The sequence below is a fragment of the Parambassis ranga genome, chromosome 2, assembly GCF_900634625.1.
Source record: "Parambassis ranga chromosome 2, fParRan2.1, whole genome shotgun sequence".
NCBI lineage: Eukaryota > Metazoa > Chordata > Actinopteri > Ambassidae > Parambassis > Parambassis ranga.
In genome coordinates, this window is record NC_041023.1 from 46,187,761 (window position 1) to 46,207,339 (window position 19,579).

Genomic DNA, 19,579 nt, shown 5'->3' on the forward strand with positions numbered 1-19,579 from the left:
ACACACACACACACACCCTCCCGCTGCAGAGCTGGCTGGTATCAGTTGGTGATGGATGCAGGATGAGGTCAGTCCTGAGGGGGATCCAGGCTCTCTGGAAAAGACCTGTTGTTCTCTCTCTGTCTCTGTCTCTGTGTGTGTCTGTGTGTGTGTGTGTGTGTGTGTGTGTGTGTGTGTGTGTGTGTGTGTGTGTCTCCCTGCTGTGCTTCAGTCCTCTGATGATCTCATCCACTCACACACACTCATCACGTCCCGGGGAAAACACTGCTGGTGATTCCCTCTTAAAGGAGCGCCGCAGTGCTCGGATGTTGGTCGCTGACCTGGGCGCTCTGGCTCTGATGAGCCCGGCTTTCTGCTGAGGGGGTGACCAGCAGTGAGGAGGTGACCAGCAGTGAGGGGGTGACCAGCAGTGAGGGGGTGACCAGCAGTGAGGGGGTGACCAGCAGTGAGGGGGTGACCAGCAGTGAGGGGGTGACCAGCAGTGAGGGGGTCTGGCCTCCTGAACTGGAGCCACAGGGCATTACATGGGTTAGGGTTAGGCTCCCAGCCTGGTTCCATCCAGGCTCGGAGTGAGAGGAACTCTGCACCTTGTGTGTATTGATGAGCACCCAGCTGCCGTTGTTAGGCCTGTTTGTAGACTGGTTGTGTCACGCTGTGTGTTGCTGTGTGTTGCTGTGTGTTGCTGTGTGTTTCTGGTGGTGAAGGGTTGCAGCAACACAGCGGTGTGACAACCAGCCTCATTTCACCACCTTCAAACGGCCTGGCCTCTGCACGCTGCAACGCCAGGTCTGACAGGGCTGCTGCTGGTGCCACAGAGAGGAGGCCTCCTGCAGACCAGGCTTCACCTGAAGTGTCCTTTGAAAGGGGCCTAAGTGAGTCCTCCACAGGCCAGACTGTCTCAGATCAAGGCCCCCCTTTAAAACCTGCGATCCAGAGATCCAGAGATGGATCCTGTTCCACTGGGCAGATGGGTGCGTTTGTGTGGTTCAGTGTTTCTCTTGGATGTTTTCTTCCAGCAGCAGCGTTCACAGACGTCACCCTCTGAATCAGAATTTGGATTTGGCAAAACTCAAACTTTGATTTTTCTTCTGTGGCCGAGCAGACTGATTGTGTTTCAGATTCCTCACAGGTTTCTCTCAGACCTGGAACCCAAGGTTGTTCTTTCTTTCCCTCAGTTGTTACTGAAAAAAGGCATGAAAGGAGCCGACCAACAAAAACTCCGTTTAATGAAATCCTATTTTATTATGAGAGGGAAGCAGTTCGCATGTTTTAAGGGTTTAGAATGAAAAGCCAGCAGGACTAGAAACGTTTTATTTACACGTGCTCCATCTTGTCCTCACGGAGGCGGCCATGTTGATGCGTTTGATAGCAGTTAGCGCGGGACTGACTCTGGATGTAGTGAAGGATTTTTTTACAAGGACGGATCGTCCGCTCTCATGCTTTGTGTCCTGAGCGTCCAGGGGTTCTGCCGTTTAATTGGACCAGCACCCGGTCCGTGAGAGTTCTGCATGTGGTCCTGGTCCTGGTCACGCTCCTCGTTCTTGTCTCTCATTTTCTCCTCGGCTCACGTTTCTCTCTCTCTCTCTGTCTCTCTCGCTCGCTCTTCGTTTTGGCACACGTTGCCACGGTAACCAGTGCCACTTTTTTTGGGCCAAGTTGTTGTGCAGTTTTTAAGGCCCATACTGGGTTCAGACACACACTGTAACAGTAGATCTGAGTCATCTCCTGATCCGTCCGTTCTGCTTTCAGATCAGATTTACCCAGAGTGCCGCTGGCCTGAGGATCATCCAGGGAAGAAGAGACAGCGAGCAGGAGAAAGACGAGGAGGAGGACGGACTGGGAGGAGGAGGAGGAGCCTCTAAGAAGCCCCCGCCCGCCCACTGAAGCCACTCCCCCTCAGAGGACCCGCAGTGAGTAGCAGTTTTATTGAGTCTGATTGATCAGACCTCATATTGATCAGCCTGCAGCTCGTCAGGGTTCATGTACAGCTTCATATTCATTTCAAATCATTCAGATTGCTTCAGCAGTGAACAGAGAGTGAAGCTCCCGGTGAGCTGAGCGCAGGCGTCTGCACAGGTTGCTGAACTTTGGTTGAAATGTGAGTAAATGGCTTTCTGCCGGCGGCTCTTTTGTTTGGCGGCGGCTCCGCGGGGGGGAACATCAGGAGATGTGACTTCAGTGTTTCTCAAAGCAGAAATAAACAAGTAAATGAGGACGCGGCGCTGCTGCTGCTTCTGTTTGTTATTTCTGCCATTTGTGAAGAGCTGCAATCTAATTTGTCATCTGGAGCGTGGTGGCGGCGCTGAAACCCGGCGCTGCTGTTAACGGCGCTCCGCAGGGAGACGGCGCTGAATCTGACTAATAAACATGTGTGCGTGTGATCAGAGCGCTGGAGACAGGCGGCGCTTTGGTGAACTGTTAGCCAAGCTGCTGCTGAACGTGCTGCATCCTCACCTCCTCACCACTATACTACAGATGATCACAGGCTGGTTTAAGATGAGTCATTCTGCGTCTTCGGTTTGTTTGTCAGCACTCATCGAAGTGGTGACGATGTAGAAGAGAGAAAACTGTTGTTTTTCATTTTATCTTAACTTACAAAAAGCAGCTTCTGTCCCTCAGAGGTGCAGATGATACCTCAGGAGCACCTTCAGGGGAGGTCTGTAAAGGTGGTGAAAACATTCACTGAGGAAAAGATGGTCAGAGGTCAGAGGTCACTGGAGGCAGCAGCAGGAGAGAGGAGAATGATCATGTTATCTCATCACAGAATCTGGATGCACACGATCAGATCTGTGGCTAAAAGCTGATCGATGGCGTCACTTCAGTTCATCAGGAAGAGAAGACGTGATCCTGAGCCGGCCTCTCGGTGTTTGTAGGGGTGCAGCGGTGGTGTGTGCTGTTAGCGTGCAGAGGGACGAGCAGGCCGAGGCGCCTTTCTGTAGGAAGTCAGAGAGCGGCACTTTAAAACATGTGACATTTCATCCCAGATACTCAGAGCAGAGGTCCAGCAGTCTGCAGAGCAGAGGAGGAGGCAGGAGAAGAGGGAGAGTCAGACCTGAGAGGGGAGCATCAAATCAGAGTGGAGAGGAGGGTCGGTGGAGGAGGAGAGGCGGGTCGGGTGGAGGAGAGGGGGATCGGGTGGAGGAGAGGGGGGGTCGGGTGGAGGAGAGGGGGGGTAGGGTGGAGGAGAGGGGGGGTAGGGTCAGGTGGAGGAGGAGAGGCTGGTTGGGTGGAGGAGGAGCGACGGGTTGGGTGGAGGAGAGGGGGATCGGGTGGAGGAGAGGGGGGGTCGGGTGGAGGAGAGGGGGGGTAGGGTGGAGGAGAAGCGGCGGGTCGGGTCAGGTGGAGGAGGAGAGGCTGGTTGGGTGGAGGAGAAGCGGCGGGTCGGGTCAGGTGGAGGAGGAGAGGCTGGTTGGGTGGAGGAGAAGCGGCGGGTCGGGTGGAGGAGGAGAGGGGGGTCGGGTGGAGGAGAGGGGGGTCGGGTGGAGGAGGGGAGGAGGAGAGGGGGATCGGGTGGAGGAGGAGAGGAGGGTCGGGTGGAGGAGGAGCAGCGGGTCGGGTGGAGGAGGAGAGGGGGGTCGGGAGGAGGAGCGGAGGATCGGGTGGAGGAGCGGCGGGTTGGGTGGAGGAGGAGAGGCTGGTCGGGTGGAGGAGGAGCAGCGGGTCGGGTGGAGAAGGAGAGGCAGGTCGGGTGGAGGAGGAGCAGCGGGTCGGGTCGGGTGGAGGAGGAGCAGCGGGTCGGGTCGGGTGGAGGAGGAGCAGCGGGTCGGGTCAGGTGGAGGAGGAGAGGCGGGTCGGGTGGAGGAGCAGTCTGAGGTGGGTTTCCATCAGTGTGTGTCAGCAGGTTCGGGCTGTAACTCTTTCAACATGGCGGCCCCCCGGTGCCCCCCCGTGCCCCCGCGGCGCTCAGCCTGTTTCAGTGTGGCCACATCTGGGAGGTCTGCAGGAACACGTGTCTCAGCCAGGAGGCACTGTTCAGCATCACAGAAGGAGTAACTAAATAACTAAATAACTAAATAACTAAATAACTAAATAACTAAATAAAGTGTTAACGGAGGAGTCAGGGTGGAGGGAGGGAGGTTTGTCTCCGCTCTAATTGTGTCGTGTTTGTGGCGTTGTCGTCCTGTTTTAATCCAGAGTTTGTTGGGATTGTGCTGCTGCGCTCAGTAATTGCTCTCTGTGTGGTCGGAGGGAACATCCGGCCAATTAGACGTGATGTCAGGAGCAGCGAGGACGTGTGGACGAGGTCACAGAGGCACACTCTGTGATTGGATGGAACAAACACCATGAATGAACATATCACCTGCACTGCAGTGTGGTGCAGTTCCTCCAGCGTCCACTGGATGGCTGTGAGCCCCCCTCCTCACACACCTCCATGTTAAAGCGTTACAGCAGTCACAGGGTGTCTACGGCCTGCAGAGGCTCCGCCTCCTCCTCATTAATAAACATTAGAACTCTGCTGAATGCGTCTGATCCGGTTCCGTCTGCATTTCTCACCGGTCCACACAAAATCCTGCAGCGAATGTTCAGCAGCGCTTGGCGGCCGTCCAGCTTCTTCTTCTTCTTCTTCTTCTTCTGCTGAGCTTTCCTGGGCGGCCGCCAGCCTGCGGGCCGCTGCCAGCCCCGCTGGGTGCTGGGGAGGGTTTGTTTTCATGGCCCCTCTGCTGGTTCTGAAGGGGCTGTGTGGAGCTGACGGGGTGGAGCGCCGTGCTAGCACTGCCAGGGTGATGGTGCAGTTTGCACATGGGTCATCCCGGCTAAAAATATTTGCATGGAAGGTGCAGCGAGCGCAGAGCAGGCGGAGAGGCTCCGCCGGAGACTCGGAGCGCCTCTCCTCCCGAGCTGCTGCACGTCTGTGGATATGAAAGCTGCAGCATCGATGTGCTGCCCTGACGCCGCGCTGCTCTCTGATCACACTGTTGTTCAGAAACTCACCATCTGCTCGCTGCAAGTCTGAGCGGCAGCAGCGTGGAGACGGGAGCGGGAGCAGCGGGGCTGATGGGAGCTCCGCAAACCGCCGCTGGAGGTATCGACTACATGGGAGAGAGTGACTCACCCTGAAAATCCACACACACCTGTGGAGGAGGTGTGTGTGGGCAGGCAGCGAGGCCGGGCAGACTGCTGAGTGAAACTAGCTGAACTCCAAACACACACCTCTTTGCTTTTCTGTGTGTGTGTGTGCTCTCCACCAACACACCTGTGCGGTGGCGGCGGCGGCACGGTCTCCTGGTCGGATGGATCCGTTGTGTTGCCGGCTGGTTGTGTGTGGTTGTAACTTCCAGCTTGTTTGTCTGCCTCCCTCTGCCGTGAAGCGTGTGTGTGTTGGTGGGTGTTCGCTGAAATCCTCCTTCTGTTGTTCTGCTTTTGCAGATTTGGCGTCTAGATCCTGACTGTAAAGCACGCAGCGCACAAACGCTTCGACACAAAAGATGAAGTGATGGTTTTATTTTGTGTAAACTGTAACGGTCCGTTCTCCTGTTAGCCGAGCCCGGCTGGATGAGCATGAAACACACTCACCTGCTATCAGCCCTGACACGTGAGGGCCTGAGGGACGGGCCTGGACTCTGGCTCCGTCCTTCGCCACCACCGTACGACTACATTTGCTGGTTAGCATCTCCTGTTAGCCACCGCTAGCTGGCAGCCAGCAGTCGTGACATTTACAGAAGGAAAAAGGTCGTTGATTATTTTTTCACGGTTGTTGCCTCCCAGAGAAGTTCTTCTCTTCATCATCATCATCATCAGCAGCTTCAGCTGCCGCCGCTCCTCCGTCAGGCGATGGAGCGCGGTCGCTCTGCAGTTTATCCAGCAGCACGTAATTAAGGCCATGATGGAGTCAAGTGTTTTTCAGAGTAATGAGTGTTAGACTGTTTTAGTCTGAAGGTAGCTCTGCAGCACGGCTTCCCACAGATCGCCCACACACACACACACACACACACACACACACACACACACACACACACACACACACACGCAGCATCCATACTCAACACATTTGTTCAATTTTGTTAAGTGCCACTCAAGAGGTATTCCTCTAAAATAAAAAAAAATCCTCTGGAAATTGATTTTGGGGGGAGGTGTCAGGGAGGTGCACATTTTACACATTTTTAAAAGCTGCAGAAAAGGTAACTAATCCAATTATGGCCCAGAGAAAATGTGTTTGCTCTGTTTTAAAACCAAGAAAGGAAACAAGCTAATTGCAGCAGAAGAAAAGCCGCCGCTGACCCGCGCTTAGCCCCCAGCTAACGATCAACAGAGCCCGGCGTCTGGCAGAGATCACAGCAGCCCGCCGCTGGAATCCAGCTCCTCAAATTGGTTGAAATTGTCACATAATTTTTTAGAAATTAGCAAAAAGTTTGGCAGAGAAAGATTTGGTTTGAGGAGTGAGGAGACACAATGAAGGAGAAATGCATTCATCTGAATGTAATTAACCATTGTGCGTCCACAATGACTGCAGCTTCAGAGGGATGGCTGTCCGCAGGGCCGCGGCCGCTCCGGAGGAGTTTGTCTGCCGTGATGTCGGCCGGGCCGGCGCAGACATCTGAAGGACGTCGAGATTAAACAGCAGCTCTGACAAAAGGCGCTGAGGGAAATCAAGGATACACTTCCGCTTGAGGGCGAGCCTCCACACAGAGCCGGATCCGTCCCCGCTGGTTTGGATCAGGCCTGTTTAAATCCAGCTCCTGAAAACCCCCAATTATTGCAGCGCAGTAATGAAACGCCTGAGTGCTCCTCCAGCTCAGGAAGTGTCTGCTGCTTCTCATCATGGAGGAATAAGGCGAAAAATTATGAGAACAACTCGCAGTTCAACATCAAGACTAATCTGAGGATTCTTCATGTCGTCAACGTGTCCACGATGAAACGCCATCATTTCATATGCTGGTCCCTGCTACATCGTTTCAGGACAAATACACGAGTCGATGACGGCTGTGGTGGATTTGGCTTCAGATGGTTTTATGGAGTCCACTTGTGTCGTTTTATTTTGAAATTTGACCAGAGTGCCTGACTTCCTGCACCTCTCCGGACGTGCCGGTGGGATTTATGGGTAACGTAGAGAGGTCTGTGACTCGCTTTTAGAGCCAGCCCTCAGGTGGTCACTGGAGGAACTGCAGAGGCCAGGCCAGGCAGCGTTAAGTCGCCTGCAAGGCAAAACACAGGGCGACATTTAAAGCAGATAAAGTATGTTTAAAAAAGTCTGTCCGACAGTGAGAGCCAGCAGGAGCAGGGACAGTGGAGCTGGTGTGATATTTCTGTGTGAGGCAGGCTGGTGCAGCCTGGTCTGTGCTCAGGTGTGAGTGAGTGAGTGTTTGGATTGTGGGATCATTCTGCTCCTCAGAGGTGGTCTTCAGTCAGAGCTGCGATACTTCACTGATATCAAACAGCACTGCCAGCCAAGGCCAATTGGAGATAGACTGCTGGGAAATTTCTGAAATTGCTGTTCCAAATTTACAAGGTGGAGCGCTGCCACTGTTAGACAGTTTAGGGAGAGCTGCGGTGCGTAAACCGTTTTAGTTCGCCTCCTGCTGTGATGCAATCTGTTCCGAGCATCAGTCAAATCACCCTCTCTGTTAGAGGATAAGAAAACACAGCCGTCAGCCAAGTCGGTAAACTCGGTAAACATGGAGGATTCCCCAACCTGCAGCCCGAGCAGAAGCCTCGTCAGAGCGCGGCCGCGGCAGCAGGCGGCGCTTTTAATAAACACTGATAGACTCACAGGCTGCAGACGTGTCTGTCAGCGTGGACTCGGACGCTTCTTCTCTCTTCATGTCCACTCGCATTAATCCAGAAGCACAATCTGCTCGCTGCCTGCTTTACTGCACAGACGGGCTCATTGTTCACAAATATTTCATTTCCTGATGTTCTCTTTCCTCCTTTTTCTGCCATTTTTCACAACTTCTATAATAACTGCAGGGATGTGTTCAGCATAGATAAGACGATAAATGAGAAGCTGATGGCGTGCCGTCGTCTGTGACGGCCTGATCCACAGCTGCTCCGCTTCCTGTCACCGATGAACCTGATTCATCAAAGCCAGAAAATATCCTAAAGAATATGCAGCATTAATAAGGGTTGAGTTGAAAAGAGTGTTGAACATGGAGCTTGATGAGGATTTTGAGCCAGCCTCTAGTGGACAGTGGAGGAACTGCAGTTTTAGTTAGCATCATGTTTTATTTTTAAAATAATTGGATGAATGGATGTTTACCTAGCAGTGCTCCCTCTAGTGGTCGTGCTAATAACTACACGGCCCCTCTGTTCCTGTAAGACCCCGTTAACACTGGGGAAATCAGTCCGGCTAGAGCCGGATTCAGGCCATATCTGGATAGTTTTTTTTCTGAGTCTGAACAACGTGAATCTGGATATATCAGGATTGATTTCAGTCCACCTCTCGGAGGTGGATCTAGCTGGATCGGTTTACATCTGGGTCAGGTCTAAACGCAAATGCAGCTAGAGAATCTCAGTAGCGACGTGGTACTTCCGGTTCACGGGGACAGTGTCCGGGTCGCGTACAAAGGCCGTATGTGGACAACCGAGGAACTACGACAGCTTTGCCCCGAGTTTATTTTCCACAGGGCTACGAAGGAATAAACTGCTTTTAGAACCGGAAAAACGAAAGAACGAGCGACACGGGACAAAAAAAAAATCGCACGACGCATGCACGCACGGTCCTACGGCCTGAACGGACTCTGTATATTACGAGGCGCCACCTAGTGGTTTGGAGGACAACAAACAAGCCGGGTTCAGCTGGATTGAGCGCAGACATGTGTGTGTGATAGCCAGATTTGAAAATAGGTCTGAACGTATCCAGCTTAAAGGCGATCTGGATTCAGTCCTGCTCTAGCTGGACTGACTCTCTCCAGTGTGAACGGGGTCTAACTGGTGTAAATCCGTGTCCTGCTGGGCCTAATGTGCAGCGTCATAAAGCACAAAGCCTGACCTTTTGTCAGACTTTTTTTCCCTTGGAAGGGCGCAGTCAGTGTGAAGCTCCGCCCCCTCAGCTGATCTGTTAGAGCAGATGTTGTTTCCTGTTCACATAATCAGAGGTCAGACATTATAAAACACTGAAGCTTCCTCCTGCTCCGGGGAGTGTTCTGTGTTTTTATCTTCAGGCTCTGTAAAAAAAAGAATCTTTTTAGAACAGTTAAATTTGGCTGGTTGGATCCTGTGAGGTCCCGCTGAGGGACTGCAGACGGGGGTGAAGGGCGGAGGTGGTTGAGGATGGATGGAGAGCTGGGAGGAGCACAGAGACACTCTCAGTGTGTGAAGAAGAAGAATTCCCCAACATTTCATTTGTACTGCTGGATTTTCCAAACAATTCCCCGAGGATGGAGGTGGTGTAAGAGGGAGGAAGGTGGTGTAAGAGGGAGTAAGGTGGTGTAAGAGGGAGGGAGGAGGCAGAGCGTGCAGGCTCCTCCCAGCATCGGGCTGGCGGCGCCGCTTCCTTCCTGATGGCTCTTCAGCGCGGTTTCAGTCTGAGAGCGTTTCGTTATAATCTTGTTTTGTTTGACTCGTGTTTTTCTGTCGGAGCATGAAACGGCATCAGCGCAGCACAGAAGTGGGACTCGGGCCTGGGTCCATCTGTACAGTATTACTCTCCTCCTCCTCTTTGGAAGCCTGATTTCTGAGAGTCTCTTCTGCATCAGTGCTGCATGAAGTTTCCACAGAAATCCTCCTCAAGGGTCAAAACAACAGAAACAAGCCAGATCACGTGGCTTCTTCTATTGGTCGGAACACAGTAATCTGAATCCATCCGTCCACTTCCATGGGTTCATCCAGAGTCTGGTCACAGTGGCAGCAGGGGGGCGGGCTCAGAGCAGCTAAGGTGGGCACCACTGGCTCCTGCTGGAGGTCCGGTTCCTCACTTTCAGCCTCTCACTCTCATCTTTCAGTTACCGATCAAAGCTTCTGACCGTGGATGTAGATCCAGCAGTAAATCGGATCCATCCAGTGTTCTCCAGATTCCTGGGTCCCAGGGTCTAGAACTGGGTTCAGCCATCGGGTTCATGAGGGAAAGTGAGCGACCATACGGCCGACACCGCACCGGTCCACCTGTTCACCGAGTCCAGAAAACCAGTTCTTCCTGTGAACAGGCAGGTCATGGACTCAGGGTCCGGTGGTGTGAAGCAGCACGGTCATGTTCACGGTGATGCACTGGGGACCGCCTGCCTGACGGGTCGGTTGTAAACGTGTTCTTGTGCAGAGCTGCAGAGTGGGAGTCGTATCAGTCCACATCTGTGCAGCATTAGGCTGGTTAATCTGCTCTGAGCGGCTGCAGCTTGTTTTCTTTGTGAAAACATCAGCTTCTCCCGGGGGGGCGGGTGAGAGCGCCTTCAGCAGAGCATGTGCAGAAGAGGTTCTCCTCCTCTGGGGTTGGTGGGTTCAGCCTCACTGTTGCTCAGAGGCTTCCACTCTGTTGGTCAGAGGGCGGGGCCTGCGCTGCCCCGGTTAGGGACGTCTTGTAGAACCAGAAAGGAGCCGGTCTGTGTGGAGCTCGGCTCAGAAGGTCCTTCCTGGTAGCTACACGAAAATGACCCAGAAAGTGGAACTCTAAGGGACGATCGGGCAGAGCAGTGATGGTTCCTGTGTTGGTCTGGTTCAGGACTAGTTTAGGACTAGCACAGAGCAGTGAGTCCAACAGGCTGGTTACACATTGTGTTGCAGTGGAAGTTGTGTACACAGTAACCTCCTCTTCGGAGTTAGCATCATAGCATTGTAGCAGTTCCTGCAGTAAAACCTGTGTGTCTGGGTCCGGTGTGTGTTCGCTCAGTGTGTGCAGAGCTTCAGAAGAAGTCTCCAGTAAACTTAACACAAGAAACAGCTGCTGATTGCAAAACTACACTAACAAAGCGAGAAGTCAGGGATGTTGGAGCGGAGCGTGAGAAACCTTCAACATCAGGAGCTCCAGCCAGCGCTGCTCAGAGAGAAGTGATACTGACACTGATCATCAGAAGGAGCCATGCACACTTTTCAGACTTTTTATTCGGTTTAGCTTGTAAATGAAGATCTATGAATATCTTATGGGATAAAAATAGCTCATTAATGGTGTGATATCTGTGACTGCATGACCACAGCACGTTTAGCATTAGCTGGTTAGCTCTGGGTGTAAGGCAACACTCGGTGAACCCAGTCTGTTTCTGCTGCTTCAGAAGCAGCAGCTAAGTGAGAGTTACCAGTGGAGGAGGAACAGATGCTAACTTGGCGAGGGTTGGGGCTGTAATGCCAGTACAGTCTGTTGTCGTGGAGACTGCTGGACCGAGCTAACCGCTACCAGGACGACAACTGGTTTCCACAAAGCGCGGCTCAGACATCACACCGGCACCAAAACTGGAAGCGTCGCTGCAGGTTTTCCGCGCTGACTGAAACCAGGATCAGCAGAGTGGCGAGGAAAGCAAAGGCCTCCGATCAGGCCTGCATCTGTGCTGCATTAGTTAGTTCTGTGTGTGTGTGTGTGTGTGTGTGTGTGACTCAGAGCAGTTTTGTTTGACGCCGTCGCAGGAATTAACAGGATGTTAGATGACAAGAAGTTACACCGACACACAGCGGTCCCTCTGTCTTCCAACGGGTTGTATTTGTTTATGGCAACGGGAGATTAAGACCCATCTGGTGTGTGTGTATGTGAGTGTGTGTGTGTGTATGTGTGTGTGTGAGTCTGTGGGTGGGTTTGCTGGTTGTTGTGGGCTTGGTTTGGTTTAGAGGGGCTGCAGAGAGAAGATTCTTTTTTTTCTGCATCACAACATGTGTGTAAACCAAGAAAAAGAGAAGTGTGTGTGTGTGTGTGTGTGTGTGTGTGTGTGTGTGTGTGTGTGTGTGTAATGTGCTGCAGATTAAGCGTTGTGCAGTATGTGTGTTCGATGGTGTGTGAATGATAATGACCTCTGACTCTGGCAGCTTTCTCTTACTTTAGTGGATTAGCTCCTCTCCACTGCGCTGCCTCTGGACACACACACACACGCAGACACACACACACACACAGACACACACACACAGAGTAAATATCTGACCCTGCGAGCAGCCAATATTAAGCAGTGTGTTGGTGATAACGGGTCCTTCTCACAAACTGATATTCAGTATTGATTACTGTACTGATCCTAACTGTGAGGTGTTTCTGTCACATGATCAGTCGGTGTCTTCTCATTGGTCACTGCTCCTCAGAGGTCTGCAGGTCAGACAGAGACTCTCTGAGTGTTGGTCATGTGACTCCATCATGGCGTCCTGCTGGCTGCTGAGGAGGACAGGACTTTAGTTTGAGTGTTGTTGGAGGGAACTCTTTGTTTCTGGAGGATTTTAACATTTGTTTGTCTGAGAATTGAAACAATGTTGTTGGTTGAACTGTTGCACGATGCATTCAAGGACTGTGGGAAAGTCTTTGACCGAAACAACTTCTGACACTGAAGAGACACAATTTAAATAAAAACAAATGACTCAGAAACATGTGTGTGTGAGTGCGTGTGTGTGTGTGTAGTGGTGTGTGTGTCTGTGTGTGTGTCTGTGTGTGTGTGTGATGTATTCCACTATGTGCTACAGTGATTCAGTGTATTGATACTGTGTGGTTGAATAAACACATATACAAATAAACTGACTCATACTTAACACATTCATAACACACCCACTAACTGGCAGGTCCTTAAGACACACACACACACTGGGCACAGATCCACTGTAGGAGTGGGTCTCTGCTGGAGTCCCTCTCTCTGTGGGACATGTCCACATGTGGAACACCAGCTGGTCACATGCACACACAGACACACACACAGGCATATACATGCATTAAGCTCCCCTGCTGCTCTAACAAGCCTCCTGCTAAGAATCTTCCCATTCTGCATGTGTAATAGAACTCAATCACACACACACACAGTGTTTGTCTTTCACACTTGTTTACACACTCGCTCACGCACCAACAGTACACACACTTGCAGTAGTACAGTGCTCCCTCTCCCACACACACATATATCCACTGTGCCAGGCTGTTTACTGCTGGCTGCTCTACACACTCATTGCATCATACTGCACACACACACACACGCTGTATGTACACACATCCAGAGATCTATAGACACACACTTGTTGCGTTAAAGAGCTGTATGTACACACACACACACACACACACACACACACACACACACACACACACACAGACCTACTTACACACAGATTGCATCACAATCTGGCAGCAAACGTGTATTGTTCTCTCAACTTTCATCACAGAGATACAAACAGGCAGCAAGTGCAGGCAGTAACACAACCTGACAACAGTCAGTCAGTCAGAGAACGTCTTCATCAGTCAGTCACAGAGAACGTCTTCAACAGTCAGTCAGTCTCAGAGAACATCTTCAACAGTCAGTCAGTCACAGAGAACGTCTTCATCAGTCAGTCAGAGAACGTCTTCAACAGTCAGTCAGTCTCAGAGAACGTCTTCAACAGTCAGTCTCAGAGAACGTCTTCGTCAGTCAGTCAGAGAACGTCTTCAACAGTCAGTCAGTCTCAGAGAACGTCTTCAACAGTCAGTTGGTCAGAGAACGTCTTCAACAGTCAGTCAGTCAGAGAATGTCTTCATCAGTCAGTCTCAGAGAACGTCTTCATCAGTCAGTCTCAGAGAACGTCTTCATCAGTCAGTCGGTCAGAGAACGTCTTCAACAGTCAGTCAGTCAGAGAACGTCTTCATCAGTCAGTCTCAGAGAACGTCTTCAACAGTCAGTCAGTCTCAGAGAACGTCTTCATCAGTCAGTCAGAGAACGTCTTCAACAGTCAGTCAGTCTCAGAGAACGTCTTCAACAGTCAGTCTCAGAGAACGTCTTCGTCAGTCAGTCAGAGAACGTCTTCAACAGTCAGTCAGTCTCAGAGAACGTCTTCAACAGTCAGTTGGTCAGAGAACGTCTTCAACAGTCAGTCAGTCAGAGAATGTCTTCATCAGTCAGTCTCAGAGAACGTCTTCATCAGTCAGTCTCAGAGAACGTCTTCATCAGTCAGTCGGTCAGAGAACGTCTTCAACAGTCAGTCAGTCAGAGAACGTCTTCATCAGTCAGTCTCAGAGAACGTCTTCATCAGTCAGTCGGTCAGAGAACGTCTTCAACAGTCAGTCAGTCAGAGAACGTCTTCATCAGTCAGTCTCAGAGAACGTCTTCAACAGTCAGTCAGTCTCAGAGAACGTCTTCAACAGTCAGTCAGTCACAGAGAACGTCTTCAACAGTCAGTCAGTCTCAGAGAACGTCTTCAACAGTCAGTCAGTCTCAGAGAACGTCTTCAACAGTCAGTCAGTCAGTCAGAGAATGTCTTCAACAGTCAGTCAGTCAGTCAGAGAATGTCTTCAACAGTCAGTCAGTCAGAGAACGTCTTCATCAGTCAGTCAGTCTCAGAGAACGTCTTCAACAGTCAGTCAGTCAGAGAACGTCTTCATCAGTCAGTCAGTCAGAGAACGTCTTAGTCAGTCAGTCTCAGAGAACGTCTTCAACAGTCAGTCAGTCAGAGAACGTCTTCAACAGTCAGTCAGTCTCAGAGAACGTCTTCAACAGTCAGTCAGTCTCAGAGAACGTCTTCAACAGTCAGTCAGTCTCAGAGAACGTCTTGAACAGTCAGTCAGTCTCAGAGAACGTCTTCAACAGTCAGTCAGTCTCAGAGAACGTCTTCAACAGTCAGTCAGTCTCAGAGAACGTCTTCAACAGTCAGTCAGTCAGTCAGAGAACGTCTTCAACAGTCAGTCAGTCAGAGAACGTCTTCAACAGTCAGTCAGTCTCAGAGAACGTCTTCAACAGTCAGTCAGTCAGAGAACGTCTTCAACAGTCAGTCAGTCTCAGAGAACGTCTTCAACAGTCAGTCGGTCAGAGAACGTCTTCAACAGTCAGTCAGTCAGAGAACGTCTTCAACAGTCAGTCAGAGAACGTCTTCATCATAGACACAACACTGCTAACCCACTGTCTGGTTGGACTAAGCCAGACTATATGTTTACGCCCCCTAGTGGTCTGAAGCAGGTTGCGGGTCTCTTGCAGCGTTTTGTGGGTCGCAGTCTGGAATGTTTGGGACCCCCTGGTCTAAAGTGGTATTACACACGTGGTACAAGCTGCAGTTAGCTGACAACATGCTAATTTTGGTAGCACCACAACACACAGACATCGTATTGGTTTATATTCTTTTGCTAATGTTTAAAATGTTCTTTTTCCATCTCAAATAATTTATGAACAGTTACTAAACTTTGCACCCACATGTCGACCCATCAGGGTTGTTGAAGGAATGATTTAACAGTCCTGATAACTACAAGACAATCAACAACCAATCAGACCTTCACATGTGGAGAGGAGCCAGCAGCTCCGCCCACATCTCATGATACATACACATCAGTGAGTCACATCTGAAACCAGTCCACCCAGTTCCAAAACCAGTCAGCCGCCTGAACCTAACCCATCCTGCACAGGTAGAAACAGTCAGAGCAGCACATGTAAACAAAAACCAGCCCGTCAGATCTGGATCAGCTCCTCGGTTCCACCAGCAGGCCGAGCCGCTTGACCAAAACAGCCCCTGAATGAAGGCTTTGTCCACACAGAGAGCCCTGTGTGTGTGTGACAGAGTGTGTGTGTGTGAGAGAGAAATTAAAGTGTGTGAGAGAACAGAATAGAGTAAAAAAAAGAGAGTGAGACAAAGAAACAGAGAGAGAGTTTCTCAGTGTGGAGCTTAAACAAGCAGTACAGGATGTGCAGCCAAACTATTTTCTCTGCTTGGCTGCCGATCGTGTGTGTGTCTGTGTGTGTGTCTGTGTGTGTGTCTGTGTGTGTCTCTGTGTGTGTGTGTGTGTGTGTGTCTCTGTGTGTGTGTGTGTGTGTGTCTCTGTGTGTGTCTGTGTGTGTGTGTCTCTGTGTGTGTGTGTGTATGGGGGGTGTTGAATGGATGTCACTTGTTCTCTTTACCATCACAGGGGAACGACACACACACACACTTACAGTATGTGTTTGCGGCCGTACAAACACAATTTAAAGTGTTGATATAATCTGAGTAAGATTACATCACACTGTATTGATTTACAGTGCATCTGAAATAATCCCATGTTTACAGTGTGTTCAGAGACTGGCGGGAAGCCATAGTGACTCTCACTGTGTGTTCTGGTGTTCTCCCACGACAAGAGAAATAAACGAACTAACAAACAGACGACCTGCAGTTCCTCTAGTGGCCACATGAGGGGGACTTCTAAAGCGAGTCGGGGCCTCCACAGCTGTGCAGGATTAACCCTTGTTGAGTGGTAGCGCCGGTAGACACACTGGGTTCTGAAGTTCCGTCAGCATGTTGAGTCCACCTGAACTCCCAGTTAAACCAGATACAGGCAAAGAGGCGGAGCTTCAACGGCGGCAGAAACATGTGCAGGGATCAGTGTCGGAGCCTCTAGTGGGCGCTGAAGGGTTTGGAAGGGGGTGCAGTGTTCTGAGACGGAGACGTTGGCATGAACCTGTCGAGGCGCCGCTCTGAAATGAAAAGAGAGGCGACGGCGAGCGTGCTGGGCGTCAGGTTGGCGTGCGAGCGATGAAAGGACAAACAAACAGACGCAGCCCAATCACAAAGGGAGGAGAGGAGACGATGAAGATTAGGAGACGCAGGGGGGAGGGAGGTGATGTTCCTCCTCTTCCTCACCCTCTCAGCTCCTCTTCCTCCCCCTTCTTCCTTTTTTATCTTTCTCTGCCTTCTCTGGTTCTCCTCTCTTTCCTCTTCCTCTTCTTCCTCATTTATTTCTGTCGCCCTCCGTTCTTTTCCCTCCTCTTCCTCTCTCTTCCTCGTTCCTTTTCCCACCTTCATCCTCCTCCTCCTCCTCTTCCTCTTTCCTTTTCCCACCTTCATCCTCCTCCTCCTCCTCTTCCTCTTTCCTTTTCCCACCTTCATCCTCCTCTTCCTCTGAGTTTTCCTTTCTTCCTCACCTCAGCCTTGTTCTTCCTCACTCCCTCCTCCTCTCAGTCTCTGCTAATCTTCAGTCTTCTCCTCCTTCCACTCGTTCTCTTTTCCTCCTCCTCTTCCTCTTTCTGTCTTCTTCTTCACCTCCCTCTCATTTTGCCCCTTTCAGTTCCCTCCTCCTCTTCCTCAGCCCACCTTTATTTTCACCTCCTCTCTCCTTCACCACCTGCTCATTTCCTTCCTTCCTCACCTCCATTTTTTTCTCCAATTTAGATCCTCTCTCCTTCCTCTTTCTCCTCCTCCTCCTCTCTCCTTCCTCCTCCTCTCTCCTCCTCCTCCTCTCTCCTTCCTCCTCCTCCTCCCTCCTTCCTCCTCTCTCCTCCTACTCCTCCTCCTCCTCCTCCCTCAGGCTGCCTGTTGAATGAACAGATGAATCTGTGTTTTTATTAGGATGGTGAACGTTATAAGATTAATTGATTGATGTGATTAGTTTGAGGCACAGAATTTCTTCTTCTCTGCAGAATGCGATCGTTCTCCCGCTGAAAACAGATCTTACATTTCCAGAATCTTCTGCTGTCACGAGTCCCCAAACAGGGACGCTGTTTAAACATGTGATTCTCACTCAGAGCCGCTGCAGTGATGATGTAAATAAGATCTAAATCGGACTGATCAATCACTCTGCAGTGGAGTCAAATCAATAATCGTCAATACGTGCAGCCGCTCAGAGGAATCTGTCTCACGAAGACAAAGACTCCGGCAGACACAGACTGAAATTGATGTTTTTTTGGTGGCCACTCCAATCATTTGGGAAAAATAAAAACACACACAGATATTACACACAGCAACAACACACACTCACACACACTCACACACTCACACGTAGATTGAAGTCTGCAGTTTGAAGGAGTGTTAAGCTGATTTTTTTTGGGCAGGACGAGCGGGGTAGCGCTCTCTCCCTCCAGCGACCATGGGACTCGGCGAGTTGCCATGGAAACAGCCCAAACTGCACCAGAGGAGTGATTGAGAGGGGGAGAGAGAGAAAGAGGGCGAGAGAGGTAGACAGAGACTGAGAGGGGAGGAGAGAGAGGCAGAGGGGGATATTTTGCTCGGAGAAGAAGGCCTTCTGATGGCGACTGTTGTTCTTCTCCACTCGATGTGAACACTTTACTGTGTGTGTGTTGAAGAATGAGAGCAGACAGAGTGGGGAGAGGAAGAAATGCAGGAGTGTGTGTGTGTGTGTTTCTGCATTCGTGTGGTTTTGTGTGTCCTGTCTGAGTTTGTGATCACGTCGAGGACATTTGGTGAGGACTCAGGTCAGGGCTGATCTCAAAGCTATAGACACCAAAGTGTGTGTGAGAGAGCGAGAGAGTGCATGTACACACACGGTGCACCATGTTTATGAGTGTGTGTGCATGTGCAGCACAAGTATCACTCCTTCGATATCCAGTCTTATTTATTTGTGCGTGTGTGTGTGTATGTGTGTACATGTGTGTGTGTCTGTGTGTGTCTGTGTATGTGTGTGTGTACATGTGTGTGTCTGTGTGTGTGTATACGTGTGTGTGTGTGTCTGTGTACATGTGTGTGTGTGTCTGTCTGTGTGTGTGTCTGTGTACATGTGTGTCTGTGTGTGTGTCTGTGTGCGTGCATGCGTGTGTGTTCATGTGTGTGTGTTTACATGTGTGTGTCTGTGTACATGTGTGTGTGTGTGTGTCAGTGTCTGTGTACGTGTGTGTGTGTCTGTGTACGTGTGTGTGTGTGTCTGTGTCTGTGTACATGTGTGTGTGTGTCTGTGTGCGTGCATGCGTGTGTGTACATGTGTGTGTGTTTACATGTGTGTGTCTGTGTACATGTGTGTGTGTGTGTGTCAGTGTCTGTGTACATGTGTGTGTGTGTCTGTGTGTGTGTGTGCTCCTCCCTGGGCCAGTATCGGTGGTAAGCTGTGATTCAGGCTGTGAAAACACTGATTTGGCAGCCAGAGCATCTTCCTCTGTCTCCAGCCGGCTCGGCCAACAAAAATCCATCTCTTATTAACTGATGCTTTATTACAAAAGAAAAGTGTGTGTGTGTGTGTGTGTGTGTGTGAGAGAGGGTGTGGTTGGCAGTAAATCTGGGGGGTTGGAGGGAGGCGTGTCTCTGTAGCTGAGTGGGGCTGATTGATTTGTCTTCCTGTGTGTAAAATGTCAGAAGTGTCGGCGGTGAAATCTTCGCCTGGCTGCAGGATTCAGAGAAATGTCAGCGAGTGTGTGTGTGTGTGTGTGTGTCTGTGCGCACATCCTGCTGTTGTCTGTCAACACCTACAGTGACGTTTGTGCACCTGCTAACACACAGGGATGCTAAATCAGCTAGCTCGCTGTTTGACTTGATGTTAATGGATCTCTGCTGTTTGCATGTGACTTCACTGGTTAGCATAGCAACGCAGCACATGGCTTAGCTTAGCATGTTATCATTCTCATACAACAACAAGTTGTATCCTTGGGCCATTCAATTGGCTAGCTAACCAATAATTAAGGACATAATGCTACCAAGCTAATGTGTGTAACTAGCATTAGCCCTTCAGGGCAGCAAGGATTATCCAGCTAGCTGTAATTAGCTCCTCTGAGAGCTGATGTTTGCTTTATAATAACTGCATGATCATGCTCTGACAGTGTGTGATGAAGAGTCTGTAGTTTGTGTTAATGTTGCTAGCAGCTCTGCCTTCATCAGTGTGTGTGTGTGTGTGTGTGTG

General features: G+C 50.6%; 1 protein-coding gene across 4 annotated transcripts in view; it reads left to right on the top strand.

Annotated features, from left to right (window-relative positions):
* Window positions 1-19,579, top strand: part of LOC114427147 (zinc fingers and homeoboxes protein 2-like) — a 74,764-nt gene that overhangs the window by 18,815 nt on the left and 36,370 nt on the right. For all 4 annotated transcript variants that reach the window (XM_028394988.1, XM_028394978.1, XM_028394998.1 and 1 more), the window contains one exon: window positions 1,750-1,910. The gene's annotated coding sequence lies outside the window, so the exon portion shown is untranslated. The remainder of the gene's footprint in view (window positions 1-1,749; window positions 1,911-19,579) is intronic.